This window comes from Rattus norvegicus, chromosome 17 (assembly GCF_036323735.1).
Source record: "Rattus norvegicus strain BN/NHsdMcwi chromosome 17, GRCr8, whole genome shotgun sequence".
NCBI lineage: Eukaryota > Metazoa > Chordata > Mammalia > Rodentia > Muridae > Rattus > Rattus norvegicus.
In genome coordinates, this window is record NC_086035.1 from 55,934,086 (window position 1) to 55,952,848 (window position 18,763).

Consider the following 18,763-nt stretch of genomic DNA (forward strand, 5'->3'; position numbering starts at 1 on the left):
TCAACTTTATAAAGCAGGCTGCCAGGAAGACAAGTGAGAACATCTTACTTCTCCATGTTCTGACTCTTCTTGTGGGAAGGGACACTCTAAAGAAACTCAAGGGAGTCTGCCCTGACAAGTATACTTTTTAAAAAACCTACTCTTTATACCACTCAAAATATCAAGGAAATGTTGGAACACTTAATGTAAAAATTAAGTTAGCAACAGTATTGTTAATAATGGAATACTTTCAGCCTTAAAATCACCATGAAAACTTTCTAATCTATGTAAACTACTAGGCCAGGGATACTTTGGAAGTATTTTGAGTTTTTTTGTTTGTTTATTTGCTTTGTTTTATAGAAACAGGGTCTCACTATATAGCTCTGGTTGTCCTGGAATTTACCCTGTGGATTAAGCTAGCCTCAAACTCACAGATTTGCCTGACTCTGCCTCTCAAGTACTGAGATTAAAGGTGTGCACCACTACACCTGGTTAGGTGAGAGATAGTTATAAAAATGTGATATGAAATAAGACAATGAAATATGAGAATTTTTGGATATAAAGGGATTAAAATAATACAAAGGAGGGGCTGGAAATACACACCTGATTTTGAATCCCCAGCACCTGTGTCAAAAGCCAGGCACAACAGCATGTGCCTGTGACTATAGTACTTGGGAAATTGTGAGAAATGGGGGGGTTTCTAGAGCTCATTAGCCAATCAAGTTAAATCAGTTCAATTAAAAACTGTCTCAAGGGGCTGGGGATTTAGCTCAGTGGTAGAGCACTTACCTAGGAAGCGCAAGGCCCTGGGTTCGGTCCCCAGCTCCGAAAAAAAAAGAACAAAAAAAAAAAAACTGTCTCAAAAAACAAGGTGTAAAGCAAAAGTGACAAAGACACCCAACATGAACCTCTGGCCTTCATACACATATACAACAAACACATACATACACACATGGATGTGGAGAAAGAGGAATACTCCTCCACTGTTGGTGGGATTGCAGTCTGGTACAACCACTCTGGAAATCAATCTGGAGGTTCCTCAGAAAATTGGACATTGTGCTACCTGAAGACCCAGCTATACCTCTTCTGGACATATTCCCAAAAGATGCTCCAACATACAACAAAGACACGTGCTCCACTATGTTCATAGCAGCCTTATTTATAATAGCCAGAAGCTGGAAAGAACCCAGATGCCCTTCAACAGAGGAATGGATACAGAAAATGTGGTACACCTACATAATGGAGTACTACCCAGCTATCAAAAACAATGACTTCATGAAATTCATAGGCAAATGGAACTAGAAAATATCATCCTGAATGAGGTAACCCAATTACAGAAAAACACACATGGTATTCATTCATTTTTAAGTGGATATTAGTCCACAAGCTCGAATTACCTAAGATGAAATGCATGGACCACATGAAACTCAAGAAGGATGACCAAAATGTGGATGCTTCACTCCCTCTTTAAAAGGGGAACAAAAATATCCATAGGAGGGGATAGGGAGGCAAAGTTTAGAACAGAGGCTGAAGGAACGCCCATTCAGAGTCTGCCCCACATGTGGCCCATATATATACAGCCACCAAAACTAGGTAAGATGGATGAAGCTAAGAAGTTCATGCTGACAGAAACCAGATATAGATCTCTCCTGAGAGACACAGCCAGAACATGTCAAATACAGAGGCGAATGCTAGCAGCAAACCACTGAACTGAGATCAAGACCCCCATTGGAGGAATTAAAGAAAGGATTGAAAGAGCTGAAGGGGCTTGCAACCCCATAAGAACAACAATGTCAACCAACCAGAGCTCCCAGGGACTAAACCACTACCCAAAGACTATACATGGACTGACCCAGGGCTCCCAACTGCATAGGTAGCAGAGGATGGCCTTGTTGGGGCACCAGTAGAAGGGGAAGTCCTTGGTCTTCCCAAGGTTGGACCCACAGTGTAGGGGATTGTTGGGGGGGGTCAGTAATAGGGGGTGGATGGAGAGGGGAACACCCATATAGAAGGGGAGAGAAAGGGGTTAGGGGAGTAATGGACAGGAAACCAGGAAAGGGAATAACATTTGAAATTTAAATAAGAAATGCCCAGTTTAATAAAAATGGAAAAAATAAATAAATAATATAAAATTTTAAAATACTTTTTAAAAACATGATTTAAACTTTGTAGAAGAAAAGAAAGAAGAAGGGAGGGAGGAGGAGAAGGAGGGGAAGGAAGGAAAAGAAAAAGAAAGGAACAGAGAAAAACTGCAGTGGTTTTAGGGCTCATCAAATACATAAACTTCTGTTTAACACATCAAGAAACAAATGGTCACAGTGGTCATCAGAGCACTGACTATCCCAAAACCTAGTGAAGAACATAAAATTGAGCATCTATTTGCTTTTGAGGATTGTAAAGACATTAAACAGAAGCAAGAAGAGTTTAGAGGATTTCAACTAATAAATGCCAATATGATATAATGAGAAAACCATCTTTTATGATAGACAAGTACTCTACCACTGAACTACCTTTTATTATTCTTAGGGTGAGGTCAAACCAGCATTTGAAGGTTCTAATATCTGTGATTGAAAGCTATTAGAAAGGCTGATAGTACCTGATTAGGTCTTGTAAAACTAAAACTGAACTGACCTGATACCTAATGGGAAAAACACAGAGCCTGATATTGTGATGCTCACCAAAAGGTTTTAGAACTATTTCAGAGTATACAGGAAGTAAGGGGGTTAAGTAAAAGTATAAAAGACAACCAGCCAAACTAAACATGCATATTTCTAAAGGTGAAACAATACCATCCCTTCTCCAAATGAAGGGAAAGGAGAAAACATATCACACTTGTAGGGATACGTCTTCCATGTGTGGTGTGAGAACTTCTGGCTCCTAAAGTAAACAAACCAACTATAAAAACAATTTGTGTGATCAGGCAAATGTGAACATACTTGCTACAGCATAAGAAATGTAACAATTCAGTAACATTACTAATTAGCGACATTAACATTATTGTGGCTATACTTTTTAAAAGTCCATGTAAGTTAATAGATTAAGGGGTGAATTAATGTCTAGGAGTCCCTTTAAAATGCTACATGGTGGGGGGGGGGGGAAACTGCCATTAGAATAAGAAAATAAATGTCAAGATGTAAATTGTGTGAAATCACTAGTTTTTTGGTTTTGTTTTGTTTTGTTTTGGGGGAGGGGGTGTTCAAGACAGGGTGTCTCTGTATTCCTGGTTGTCCTGGAACTCACTTTATAGACCAGGCTAGTCTCTACCTCCTGAAGGCTAGGAATAAAGGTGTGTGCTACAACACCCAGCTGTGAAATCAATCTTAACTTTGCTTTTTACAAATCTTAAATGTCCAGTTTTAAAAGTCTCTAGAATGTTTAATACATCTTTCATTTCCAAAACCTAAAAATTCCTATTTCAATAAATTTACGAATATCTACTTTATAAACAGGCACTGCCTGTCCATAGCTAAGTATCTGTCAGGCAGAATGATGCTCTGTAATGTCCTACTTCATTCTGCTTCAATGAGAACTGGGACTGTCACTGTCCTTAAGACCTGTATCTGTTTCATCAACACTTTATCACAATTAATACTACAATCAAAGAACTTACAATGTATATAACTTCAGGGGTAAAGTCATACATACTGCTTGCCATAAAAGTTGGTTTCAATCTATATGCACACACTGCCATCCTGCCCTGGAGCTCAAGTGTAGCTCAGACTGTACATTCAGTTCAAGCACCAACATTGTAAAATGAAAGAAACACCCAAACTCTGTCATCCTGTGATCTTTGTAGAGCCTTTAAAACAATGTTTCTCAACCTGTGGGTCATGGCCCCTTCACAGGGATTACCTAAAACCATCAGAAATCAGGTTACATTACAATTAATAACAGTGGCAAATTTACAGTTATGAAGTAGCAATGAAAATAATTTTATGGTTGAGGGTCACCACAACATAATTATATTAAAGGGTAGCATCATTAGGAAGGTTGAGAACCACTTCTAAAGTCTGAATCAAATACAAGTAAATGTACTTGATTTTTCTATGGGATAAACTTTTTTAAGTTACCTGAAATTTTTTAATTTGAAGAAAGATTATAAGAATCCAACGTATTAAAAATTAATAGAGCCAGCCTGGCAGTGGTGGTACACACCTTTAATCACTTTGAAGGAAGGAGGCAGGCAGCTTTCTGTAAATTCCAAGTCATCCTGGTCTACAGCATTCCAGGATAGCCAGGACTGTTAACACAGAGAAATGCTGTCCTGACAGCAAACAAGACAAAACAATACATTAAAATAAAATAAAAGTGTTAACTAGTGGAGTTTAACAGTACCATTTAAGAAAATGTGAATTTGGCACTGGCTTAAAAATGCATAGGTTTGGCACGAAAAAAAAATGCATAGGTTTCCTGGGATGTTATGAAAATGAACACTGATTCCTTCACTGGTCAAGAGGTCCAAATGAAGTGGTTGATTTATCCATAATCCTTATCCACCATATGAATACTAGGAACCTGGGTCCTCTATAAGAGCAGCAAGTGCTTTTATACTGCAGAAACCATCTCTCTTGCCCCAGTATAGATTTATTTTTAACAAGACAATTAAACATTTTATTATTTGAAATTTTAACTATATTTTAAAATGAGATCATCAAAATAAAATACATAAGAAACAAAAATTGGCACTGGTGACCTTCCAAAATGAGAAAAAAAATATTCTCTGTACATCAAATATATACAATCTTCCAGGCATTTTGTAGTCTCCCAACAAATGAACAGTGAGTTTGAGGCCAGCCTGAGGTTCATAAGACCCTATCTCATGGTGGGTCACACAAAAACTCACCACTAGTCAAGGTGTCAGTGAAGTGGTGAGCCACAAAATGAACTCTGTATCACATCCCCTCCCCAAGGTTTAGGGACTATCATCTCAGAAGAGAAGCCAGGAAGAACTGAAGCAAAACAGCACCTTCTAGAGATGACAGAACCAATATGCACAGACCTCACATCAGCTGTGGCTACCTGAACAAGACCTGCATAAGAGTAAGCCAGTCAGTCAACTTTCCAGCATGGAGTGGTCAGAGGTTCATAAGCCCCAACTCAATGGCTTCCGGGGAAGGGAGGGCCATTTCTCTTTAAGGTTGTGGCTTCTGGTAGGTCAACCATTCTGGTGGATGGCCCATGCCCAATATCTGAACAACACATATGAGTCCACGGGTTCTTCTTTTTGAAAGGAGGGGGGATGAAGCAGGGAAAAAGAAAGAGGTAGGAAGGATCTGGGAAGAGTGTGAATGGGGGGATGAATACAAAATGAACTGTATGAATATTTCACAGAATAAATATTTTTAAAAGATCATGCCTCAAAACAAACAAGATCAAGGACCAACAACACTAGCAAATATCAAACACTAGCAATTAGGAGCATACAAAATAAATGCATGTGTCTTTTAAAAAGCACAAAGACTCAAAGCCCTCTTACTTTGCACAGTGATCTTTTGCAGACCCCAGTAAACAGAAAGCCTGCAGCTTCAGAAGCTAGAACTTTACCAGCACTGGCCCATTCCAACATCATTCTCAATATATGAAGAAAAGACTGAATTTTAGAACAAAACCCTGCCTTAGAAGAATCAAATAAAAAGTGAACATCAGTTAGAAAACCTCCGCCTTTTCAATGGACCTAGACAACAGACAACTTGCTCTGCTTCCTACAACATAGTTTAATGAGCACCAAGTAGTCAACTTGGACTTTATCAAGCCACTAACCAGCTTTTCCCCTAAGCATCTAAGGGCAGTCATGGTCAACCATAAAGTACTGTTCATTCGAGGTGCACAGCTTATCTGCACCAGCACGAAACTTCCATCTTCATCAATTCCGACGTGGTAAAGACCAGATAATAATCCTATTTTACAGAGAGAACTAAAAAGCTTAATCATTTTGCTTTTTAGCAAAGCTAGAGTCTGAAGCAAGCAGAATAATAGCCAAACAAAATGTCTGCACCTTAATCCACAGAAAGTGTGAAAAATCTGTATTATCTATCAGGGGAAAATCTAAAATTGTAGAATGATCTAAGGTCACTTATCAGCTGAGCTTGAAATGGGGAGATTTATGCAATCATGATGAATACAGCCCAACACAAAATCATAAACTTACTTAAGCATGAAATTATTCTGTAACATTTACTTGTTATTTGTTTATAGTTTGTAGCCCGACTGCATGTTTCAAGTGTGAACTTTGTAGGTAACAACATTGTGTCCCAACAGTCAAAGGTTGGACACAATGCTACCACATGGGTCCTGATTCTTGAGAGGAAGAGGCTACATAAACAGAGAGGTCATGTCAGAGACACAAATGTCAAGAGAAAACGAACTGTGATCAGGAGCTGGAGAGATGGTTCACTAGAGGACCTGGTTCAATTCCTAGAATTCACACTGCAGCTCACAACCTCCTGTAACTCCAGTTTGAGAGAATTTGATGCCTTCTTCTGATCTTAGGTACTGCACGCAAGTGAAGCACAGACATATATGCAGGCAAAGACCCATGCCCAGAATAAAATAAAATGTTAATTTTTAATAATTGAGACTGGTACAGAAAAACTGTACTATGTTCAGCCTCTAAAGCTGCAAAAGGCAGGAACATAAGTTGTTTCTGGAAGACAAAGGAGTCCCAGAAGAGCCATGTAGGATTTCTGATCTCCAGAGATCTATGCTAATAATAATCTGCTGTTTTCACAGCTACTAAATTTGTGGCAAGTTGATTTAACAGAAAGTGAATACAGAGTTCATCTCTACCACCATTGTGCAAAAAGAAAAATTTCTAAATGCTTTGGAAAGAATATAAGTACCTAAATTTTAGCAATGGATAGGCTTATAAAAATCTGACTTCAAAATTTTGTGCCTTAAAATTTAGATAATATAATTTTATACAAATTCTTCACACCTAAAAAGTTAAGCAGTAATTAATTCTAAATTTATAATTCTTATTCTGGATTAGTGAGAAAGCTCAATGAGTAAGGAGCTTGCTGTGCAAATTTGTTCTCTGGCTTCATTATGTGCCACATACACACGAGCACACACACACACACACACACACACACACACACACACACGCACACAGGCATGCATGCATGCATATTATATATACATACTCACAATATTAAAACTGGTAAGAACAGACAATACCTGTGATCTTAGCCAAAATGCCAAGAAAAATACACAAAAATATTTAATAACTATTTTTAGCTTCCTATTCTTTTTTAACTTTTTTAATTATATAATTTATTTTTATTTTATGATCACTGGTGTTTTGTCTGCATGCATGTCTACATGAGGGTAAGCCCTGGAACTGGAGAGACAGGTTTTAGCTGCCTTGTAGTTGTTCCTGGGAATTGAGCCCAGGTTCTCTGGAAGTGCAGCTTGTGCTCTTAACTGCTAAGCCATCTCTCCAACTGGTGTGATGCTCCTAGTCCCAGCACTTAAGAGGCAGAGGGAGGAGGATAAGAATGTAGTCCTGGTGGTACATGCATCCACTTAATTGTAGTAAGTAAAGGCAAGTAAACTCTGTGAATGTGAAGCCAGCCATTTCCAGGGCAGCCAGAACCACATAGTAAGACACTGTCTCAAGAAACAAACGAAATAAAAACAAAACACCTGTCCAAAACTTTTTTAGTTCAAGTCCAATCTAAGATGCTTGACATTCTCTCTCTAAAAATATAAACGAAACCAGAAACCATTTCATACTCTTTTAAAACATGACAATTTATTTGTCCACAATAAGTAACATGCCCTTGACTTGGCTTTGTTTTTTGGAAAAAGAATCTGACAATACAGCCCAGGATTGTCTCAAACTCACTATGTCTCAAACTCACAGTCTTCCTGTCCCAGTCTTCTGCTTGCTAGAATTACAGTATATGCCAGGACATCCTGTAGAAGTTGGTTGTTTTAATTTGCAAGTGTTTTCTTTTCCTAGCACAAAAACTTAATTTATGAAAATTTAAATAGAACATTTTCTAAACTTTTCAACTTTCCTTGCCCCCTTAAAAATGGGATATATTTACATCTTGATACTTCATGATCTGCACTTAAATGGAATATAAAACATACTAAGTAATAATACATGTGTCTCGGTCCCCAGCTCCGAAAAAAAGAAAAAAGAAAAAAGAAAAAAAGAATAATACATGTGTCTTCTAAAGTATTTCCAGCTTTTACTTATGCCCATTTCTCCCACTCCCTAGCTTACATGTACATTCACACCCATTTGAGCACATGTCCATGAAAACCTGCCTACACACAAACATATACATACACAAAGAAAACTATTCTTTAATTATTAATTTATGTTTATGTGTTGTGAATGTATGCATGCCTCCAGAGACCAGAAAAGGGCTTCAAAGGCTCTCAGAGCTGAAGTTAAAGAAACCAAACTCAGGTCGTCTGGAAAACCAAGAAAAGGTTCTTAACCACTAAGCCATCTCTCTTGTTCTTCAAACTCTTTAAAGCCTTGTTTTCTTCTCTTTAAGAAACCAACTTTGAAGCTACAAAGTTTTCCTAGAATTAAAATCACTGCAGTTCATTTTAATATATTCAAATGACTTCTAATTTTTAAGAGAACAGAGTAGGTTTATTTACGAATGCTTACTATACTACGTAAATAAATTCTAGATTCAAATTTGTTTCCAATAAATTAAGCAAAGCGTTTTCAACTACATTCACTATTCCACAAAGCTACTGAAAGACCAAAAAATGGCAGCGACTTCATGACTTATAATAATCAGACAGCAGGGCTCAGCATACTGACTGGAGTGAAGCTCTGCGATCAGTATCATGTGTGCCTGTGGCACATCGCTCAGCATCCTTGCATGTTTCTTCAACCATAAAAAGAGAAAATGCTACTAACCTGCCTCAGAAGGATGTTTTAAGAAATAACCAATGACTACAGAACTTTCAAAGAACAATGTGCCATTTAAAACATTACAGAACCATAGTATTAAGGAATCCTTTTAAGCTGTATTCCCTGGACTTAAGCACCTATCTGCTGAAGTCACTGTCTATGGTCTATCCTAAAATTAACTTTTCAAGAATACTACATTAAGCACCCCAAGAATGGGCTGGAGACATGGCCACTGACTGCTCTTCTAGAGGGCCTAGGTTCAATTCCCAGCACCTACATGATATCTCTCAACTGTCTGACCCTCCAGTTCCTGGAGATCCAACATCCTCCATATATTCATCATTCATTCATACATACATATACATACATACATACATACAGTCATACACACACAGCAAAACACTAATGCACATTTAAAAAAATAAATCTTTAAAGATCCCAAACATAATCAGAGCTTTTGTTTGTTTTATACTTACTGGAGATCCAACCAAAGGCAAGCTCCCTACAACTGAGCAATACTCACAGGTGCACCCAACTTTTTTAGGAGACAAGTGTCTGGCTATAAATTTGAAATCTTCCTGTCTCAACTTCTCAAGTGCTAATACACTTATAACCATACTGGGCTCAACCTGAGCTTCTTGAAAAGTAGCCATTCAGCGAAAAAAAGCCTCCTCTGCTAACACTCAAGGCTTATCTTACCTTAGGAGCATCCCTTACAATTAGACACAATTAGTAATCACTTCACAGGGCTGTTAAGACTCTACACATAGGTCCTAGAGGACTATTTACCTCCTAGTAGCACTAGAAATTCAAATCAAATAACAAAGAAGTCAAGTCTTCATAGTAGTACCCTTTGTGTTATTTGGTAAAAGAGAAAATGGCATATTAAATGCAAATAAAACCTTGCTGAAGCCATCAAAAAAAATGACAAAGATATGTATAAGGGTACTCATCATATTAATGCATACTATAATCCAGGCACATGGAAGGTAAGTCATCATCCTTGGCTACAAAAGAGTTTGAGGGATACCTGAGTCCTATGAGACCTTGTCTCAAAACAACAGGAGAAAAGAGGGCCACTGGGCTGGCTTACCCAGTAAAGGTACTTGCCACCAAGCTCAATCCCTAGAATTCACACAGTGAAGGAGAAGGAAGAGACCCAAAAAGTTGACCTCCATACACTTACCTCCAGACAGACAGAAGATGGAACACATACACTAAAATAAACTAAATAAGACAGTTTGTTGAGACTAGAAACTATTCCCCTTTTTGGTAAATATGTGTCCCTTTTCTCCTAACTTAGACCACACAGTTCTAGGACAGCTTAGGAAAACCCGGTTCATGGTGGGGAAAAGAGATTAGAACAAAGTTCTCAGAATAAAGAAATCTGGCTTTTACTGTCTTTCAGAATTTAAAGCATAAAACCACAAACACGGTTTTAACTTTTAACCATAAAATTGCCATCAAAATGAATTTCGGTCAACAATAACAACAAAACTAGAGTTACTAAATAAACCTGAAACTGAATTTAAATTCCGAAAAACTTGAATATTCTTCTCCAGAACTCAGCTGATAAAGGCATTTGTCACCATCCCTGAGGACCTGAATTTGATCACTGGGACCCACACAGTGGTAGGAGAGAACCAAATACCATAACTTGTCCTCAGATCTCCACACAAATAGCATAGCATATGTACACACACAGATAAATAAGTAAAGATGTAATTACCAATATTTTGAAACTAGTAATAGTTGCTACAATTTATTAAGAGCCTATAAACATTGTTATTAAATTTAGTCACCCCGACAAGCCCTCAGGATGAGGATTATAACTAATTTCACATATGGATACCTGCTTTTTCAGAAGCGGCATATATAACATGGTAAATACAAGTTACAATTCAATCCCAAAAAATCCTAGTAACTCCTCACTGTAGAGCTTATAATAAGGTTCATGATCTAGCAGGCTAGCACAGCCATCGTGTGTACTGGTCTCTCAGCACCTCACCAAGAATTCTGTAAAGTATTTTCAGTTAACTTTTCATTAGTACATTCACAACTTTGTTCAGGAGTGATTTTTAGCCCCATTTTGCAAGAAGTATGAAATTAAAATTTTACCTTGATCTAAAAAAAAAACTGTAGGTAAACTCCAGCAACCAATAAAGGACAGAAAGACCTCTTGTATCTTAGCTATATACCTTTAATTATTAAGAAACACCACTTACTGGGCATTTTTTAAAGACACATCTTAACTTATCAGTGTAACTAGATCTTTTCTCTATGTGTCTTTTGCTGAAAGGTTCAATGGTTTCATATGTTCATTTCTGTCACTGAGTGACCACATTTTCTCTTTTATGCTTTGCTTTTTTCAAAAGAAAAACATACTGTATACATTGAAGGAAAGCAGGGAGCTGGGTAGTAGCTAGAGTATAGCCAACAGCCCAAAGTGTTCTTTCTAATGAAGTTAAATATATTAAGAATTCATCAATGACTAGGTTCTGGCTAAGTAATTGAGTTCTGAAGTCAAATGTTATCAAACCTGGGTCTAGAGATATAGCTCAGTGGTAGAGTACTTGCATACAGAGTACAAGATCTTTGGTTTGACCCCTACAATACTCATTCTACAAGAGAAAAAAAAAAAAAGACTATCAACTTTTGGATACAAGTAACAGACCTAGGCCAGGGAGATGGCCCATCAAGTAAAAGTATTAGCCAGTCAAGCCTAGAAACTTGAGGTGATTCCCATAACCATTTAACAAGTGGATGTGGAAGTGCATTTTTAATTCCAGTACTCCTGTGGCAGGATGGGAGGTAATGACCGACTAAGTAGAAACAAAAAAGGCCCTTCTTCAACAAGATAGAACAGCTGAAGTTGTCCTCTGACTTCCCTATGTACAGTGGTACGCATTTACAGAACATACATTAACATACAAACTCACACACAACATTTTTTCAACTAAAAAGGTTTTTTAAGGGCTGGAGAGATGGCTCAGCAGTTAAGAACACTATCTGTTCTTCTAAAGGTCCTGAGTTCATTTCCCAGCAACACATGGTGGCTCACAATCATCTGTAATAGGATCTGATGCCCTCTTCTGGTGTGTCTGAAGACAGCAACAGTGTACTCATATACATAAAATAAATACATAAATCTTTTTTTAAAAAATTAAAAACAAAATAACAGTGCTAGAAAGATTGCTCAGTGGTTAGAAGCACTGTTGTTCTTACAGAGGGCTTGGGCTCAATTCTGAGCACCTGTATGGCAGCTCACAACTGTACCATACCCCCTTCTGGCCTCTATGGGTACTAGCCACACACTTGATAAAAAGATATGCATGCAGACAAAACACTCATAACATAAAATAAAAACATACCCTAGACTTACATTGCCAAAGTTCCCAAACTAACATTAGAGTTAACCTGGATAAATATCACATCACCCAAGGTAATGTCTTGTTTCATATTGATCTCTCCAACTGTATCCTGAATCAACATGTAATCATAGGCAGTATTCTGTTATAAGCTCATTAGGGCAAATGAATGACTGTACCAAGTGTGAGATTAAATATACATTAACTTGTAGGCAGCAGGAATGCTTCAAAATCATACTTGAAAATTTCCAGTGATTTAAAATTATTTCATGGGGGCTAAAAAGATGATTCAGCAGTTAAAAGCACTGCTCCTCTGAAGGATCCAGGTTCAATTCCTAGCACTGACATAGTGACCCACAACCATCTGTAACTCTGTTCTAAGAGATTCAACAGCCTCTCTGGCCTCTGAGGGCCAGTAAGAGACATATATATGGCACACAACATGCATGCATGCAAAATATTCCTATATATAAAATTTTTAATAACTTTATAAAATATTCTCATAAAATCTAAGATTAATTTTAATTAAATTTAACTTGTATACAATATATTTTGGGGATTCCAAGAATAAACATAGGCTGGAGAAATGGTCCATTTCTCTTGCAAAAAGGCTGCAGTTCAGTTCCCAGCACTCATTATCAGGACATGTTGGGAAACTCACAGTCACCTCTTAACTCTAGCTCCAAGAAGTCCAACACTAACTTCTGGCCTTTGCAGGCACCCTACACACACACACACACACACACACACACACACACACACACACACACACTCACTCTCTCTCTCTCTCTCATATATATACACATACATACCTACCTACCTACATACATACATACATACATACATACATACATACATACATTAAGCTATGTGTGTTTTTTATATAAATGCTCTTTTAGAAACAATGGGATACAAACATTTGTGACTGGTAATGATCTGAACAAAATACAACTAGAATTGAGTACTGGCATTTGGTTGTATGCATCTTTGATGGTGAGAAGAATGCACAATCTTCTGAAAAAAGGAGCAGATCAACTGAGAGACACAGCTACGCCTAACTGTCATGGAGGTTCCAGCATGAACCTTATGAAAGCTATGGCTACTCTCCTCTGGAAAAGACATGACTATGAAATTCTGTATAACTCTGAGGTAAAGGAGAGGTTTACAGACTCCTAAAAGCCCACTCATGCTTGCATTTTCTAAGACTAAGCAAAAGCCATGATTAAAGACTGCTAGGACTATTCCTAGCGTTAAGTAAGTGAGGAAAAACATCGGTTGGTATTTTCTCATTATGGGGACAAGACATGGTCTTACCAAAGCCCAAGCGAACTTTAGCTCAAACTCACAGCAACTGTCTTCAACCACACATAGTACAAGTATTACTGTGTATACTTCCCCTTTTGCATCTTTCATTACATCTTTTGCTTTCATCACACCTATTAGAAAATATAATTCTCAACACAGCAGACAAAGCTCATAAAACAAGGTTTCTTGGTCTATGCAAACCAGCGTTTTCTTATTTTCATTTTACTTATCTGGTTTTTACATTCTAGTAGACTGTTTATTAGCTTGCATAAACTCTTCACCCTACTTCCCCCAAATTTGAATGCTATCTCCAGTTTAGTAATGAAAATGATCAGATTTCTTATAGCATACTATTTTCATAGGAAATGGTATATCATTTCCACTTAAAAGAGAAAAGTCATTTTCACTTAAGAAGAAATTAATTTAGTAACTCTTTAAGTTAAATATAACAATTACTAACATCAAGCAGACTATACTGCTTAATCATTTAAGAGGTAACATTCTCTCATTTTGAGGAAAATCTTTTAACGAAAGTTTGTCAATCAGCTAGGAATAAAAGCTAACTCAAGTTTATGCTTAATTCAGGTTTAAAGGAGACTAAATCAAAAAGTATTGATCTATTTTCATTAATATTTTCCTTTGTCTCATTCAAGGTACAGGATGAAATTAATACTTTCCACTTAGGTAATAAAAATTTCAAATTGATTATAACAGCACTCTGTACTTTACCAAAATCTACACCTTCCACATTCTACAGTCATTCACCTATTAACTATTAAAGAATGGAGGTGGCACAGCATCACCTTTAATCCAGCACTTGTGAGGAGACAGGTAGCTCTAGGAGTTAAGGTCAGCCTGGTCTACATATCATCTTCCAGGCCAGCCAGAGCTACATAAGACTGTACCCTGCCACTGGAGAAAGAAGGAAGGAAGGAAGGAAGGAAGGAAGGAAGGAAGGAAGGAAGGAAGGAAGGAAGGAAGGAAGGAAGGAAGGAAGGAAGAGGGGGCAAGCACACACCCATGCACTCACGCACCAACAACAACAAAAATGAATGGATGTGATTATGATTTCCATTGTTCAAATGTAGATGCCATCTTTCTTTCATAGAACACTAGAATCCTATCATATACTTCTAATGGACTTACAACTGGCCAGAGAGTCACTATTCTGTCCTGTGATATCAGAAAGAATATGTGTCCTCTTCAGAAATTTGTTGTCACCAGGTGAAGTAGCACATAACTCTAATCCCAGCGCTTAGGCAGAACAGCAGGGAAATCAGAACTCAAGGTCATTCTTAGCTACATATGTATCTACTCTTTGACCAGCCTAGGTTATATGAGGACCTGTCTTTAAAAACTATTGCTTTTTACTGTAGAACTGGGTCACTACTATAAAAATGGGTATGTCAATGAAAGTTGGGACCATGCCACTAGACCTGATTAGATGAAAGGCCACTAGCTAGGCAACACTAGGGATGTAGAGTTCAAGGACAGTATGGGCTACAGAGCAAGTTCCAGGACAGCCATGACTACATAGAGAAATTGTCTTGAAACCCTACCTCCTCCCCAAAAACAGGCTGTCACCATAACAAACAGCAGTAAAGTGGCATCTGAAAGCATGCCTCAGACATACTAGTGTGTCTGCATTTGATCATCATCCTCACAAAGTAAGTTGCCATGAGCAAGAAAATCCCCAAGAGCTAGAGATGGGGTTCAGTGGTTATAGAGCACTTGCTGCTCTTGCAGGAAAGAGCTAGGTTCAGTTCCCAGCACCCACATGGCAACTCCCAACCACCTGCGACTCCAACTCTTAACACATACATGGGCCTCTTCAGGCATTACATACATGTGGTACATACATGCAAGCAAACACACATTCTCATTCTCTCTCTCTCTCTCTCTCTCTCTCTCTCTCACACACACACACACACACACACACACACACACACACCTTTTGTTTTTGAGACAGGGTTTTACTCTAACCATCTGGCTATCCTGGATCTCATTTTGTAGAATAGGCTGACCTCAAACACCCAGAGATCCTCCTGCCCCTGCCTCAGGCATACACATAAACTTAAAAATTAAAAAAAAAAAGAAAAAAAAGAAAACTGGTGTCATGGTGGTATACCACCTTTAATCTCAGCACTTGGGAGGTAGTTAGGCAAATTCTGTGAGTTCAAGGCCCGCCAGGTCTACAAAGTAAGCTCTACACCAGCCAAGGCTATATATCTATAGTTAAAACCCTGATTCAAAAATAAATTAATAAAAATAAAAGGAAAAATGCTAAGAGGTAAAAAAGGACATGTCTTTTATGAAAGTGTGTAACTACAATCACTTCATGTACAAGATGTATTCCATGGGTGTCTCCTTGAACCAAACTTGTCAACAAGGTATGTCTAAAGACCCTGGTCTTTAAATGTAAGACTGACTGAAAGTTAGGGCCAAGTTCCAAGAGAGCATTAAGTTGAGCAAGAACAAATAGTTCTTTCACAAACTCAATTTTATATAATTTTTGATCACTAAAAGTAGGTCAATTGGTAAAGTGCTTGCCTATCATTGCTAAGCCCATAGTTCATAACCCAGTATTGCATAGTTAATACAGCACAGCTGGGTGAGGTGGTACACATGATGGGGAGATGGAGGCAAGAGAATTAGGAATAAGGATTTCCAGGCCTGCCTCAGCTATAGCAAACTAAAAGCCAACCTGAGTTACATGAGACCCTACCTCAAAAATAAAATACCAATAGTAATAAAGACAACAGCAGCAATAGTAGACAAATGACAACCTGTAGCTGCCTATTATTACACTATCAACATATTGAGATGCTCAGAAGTGAATGAGGAGAGGAAAAAAACAGCAATTAAAGGTGCCATGAAAATTCAGCACAAATTTAAAAATTTTTAACCCTAACTAAAATGTCACTAGGTTTGGCGTGTCTGTACTTTGTTTCAAGCCCCAATTCACAGAACATGAGACTTTTTGCCAGCACAGACTATAACGTTTACTTCGAAAATACTAAACAGCCACCATCATCTGAAAGGACTACCGTCCTTTAGTAAAATACTTTCATCTCTGATGTCACCTATCCTCCCCTTCTCGTACATCTCAACACAGCAGCAGTGACCCTTTAAAACACAAACTCCATTGCTCTGCAGTGAGACTGCACCACTTTTCTATAAGACCTGCAGTGCTCCCCATTCCCCAGGTTCAAAGAGGGTCAGCTCTGCTCTGCCTGTTCCCACTGTCTTCCTCCCTTGTTTAACACCAGCTACCGTGGCCTCTAGAGCTTTGAGGCCTGGCCAGCCACATGGCAATATGAGGGAGTGCTCAGCACCTGCCCAAATTTCTTCTCAATAATACCAAACTCTTATACCCATACCAACCTATCCGGTCCAGCCCCTTCCTTATTCCCACGCTATCTGTCCCTTAAAATAAGTAACATCGTGGGCTGGAGAGATGGCTCAGAGGTTAAGAGCACTGTCTGCTCTTCCAGAGGTCCTGAGTTCAATTCCCAGCAACCACATGGTGGCTCACAACCACCTATAATCAGGTCTGGTGCCCTCTTCTGGCCTGTAGTTGCATACATGCAGGCAGAAAGCTGTATGATGTATACATAATAAATAAATAAATAAATGTTTAAAAAATAAGTAACATCGTATTTACTCCTTTTTGTTAACACACATAACCTTAACACGTGGAATCCACAGATCCAGGAATTTCTATCTGTTTGATTCACTGATACATCCTAAAACAGAATAGAAACCAACATGCAATAAATTCAGTAAATGTTGAGTACATCTTTTAAGTGTCCAGGATCTTGACAGCCACTTGTCACAACATAAAGACCTGAAGAAAAATATTCAGTACTCTATAGGTTATCACAAGCCACACTCCCTGTAACTGAAAAGGTCCATTCCTAAGAGTGAACAGACTGAAAAATGTTTACTGGGCCATCTTGATGCCTCCACAGGTAAAAGCACTTGCTCCTAACTGTGAATGTGATCTTTGGAACTCTACATGATGGAAAGAAAGATCAGACTCCCTCCCACAGGTTGTCTTCTGACTTCCAACATGCAAGCTAGAGTGTGCATGCCCACACGCAAAAATAAATAAATCTAAAATGCAATAAAAATTAACATATACATATTTATGTTCAAGTAAATACATAGTTACATCTGAGGATATGCACCATGGAACACATGTGCATGTATGCACACACAGAATACATGTTACAAATTTTTAAATAAAAATATATATATTTTTTTTTTTTTGGTTCTTTTTTTCGGAGCTGGGGACCGAACCCAGGGCCTTGCGCTTCCTAGGCAAGCGCTCTACCACTGAGCTAAATCCCCAACCCCTAAAAATATTTTTAAATGCTAAAAGGTAAATTTATACTTTGTGAATTGTATCTCACTTTTTAAAATTAAAAAAAAAAAAACAAAAAAACAGCTGATAGACTGTTGAGGTCAATACTCTTGCTCACTGTAAGGGCAGGCTAGGAGCTGGGAATACCTTCTTGGTTACACCCTATCTGAGAAGCTCCACATACTGACCATACAAAACAAAGAGCGTTAAGTGTAGGGCAGGCGTCTCAGGAGCTATTCACGTTAACAGCAACAAGGACACCCACTTCACAGTCAACAGTTCTAATCCAATCACATCCATCTTCAAAACTAAGACCTCTCCATTCCCTCCCTCTTCACAGAACCACCTGACAGCTTATGTGATCCGTCCACTTCCACTCTCATTTCACCAGTTTGTTCTCCTCCCATCAACTGCTTTTCCCATCTGAAAATGTATAACTATCACCTTACGCTTTTGTTAAGACCCTTAGAAGACTTCTTGGCTATATTAATCCATTTTCCTTTACTTTAAAAAAAAAAAACCCACAAGGACGGCTGATGTATAGTTATAAGACTTATAAGTATATAAAACAGTAAACTTTGTTTTGGAGACTGAAAATTTCAAGGTTGGGCAGTCCCATGTATTTAGCCATTTATGAAAGCCAAATGAGACAGAAAAATGAAAGTACCAAGGCTGGTGTTCGTAATTTAGTTCCTAGAACCCACATAGTAGAAAAAAGAGAGAACCAACTACACCTAGTTGTCTTCTGACTTCCAGTGATCATGTTGGCACATGAGTATGTATACACATGCATTCTAATTTTCTTTAAATTAATTTTTAAAGTTTCACATAGCTCGTACATGTGTACTTTTTCTTTTTCTT

General features: G+C 38.1%; 1 protein-coding gene across 7 annotated transcripts in view; it reads right to left on the reverse strand.

Annotated features, from left to right (window-relative positions):
• The window catches only part of Arid4b (AT-rich interaction domain 4B), a 124,475-nt gene that overhangs the window by 100,178 nt on the left and 5,534 nt on the right, over positions 1-18,763 (reverse strand). The window lies entirely within an intron of this gene.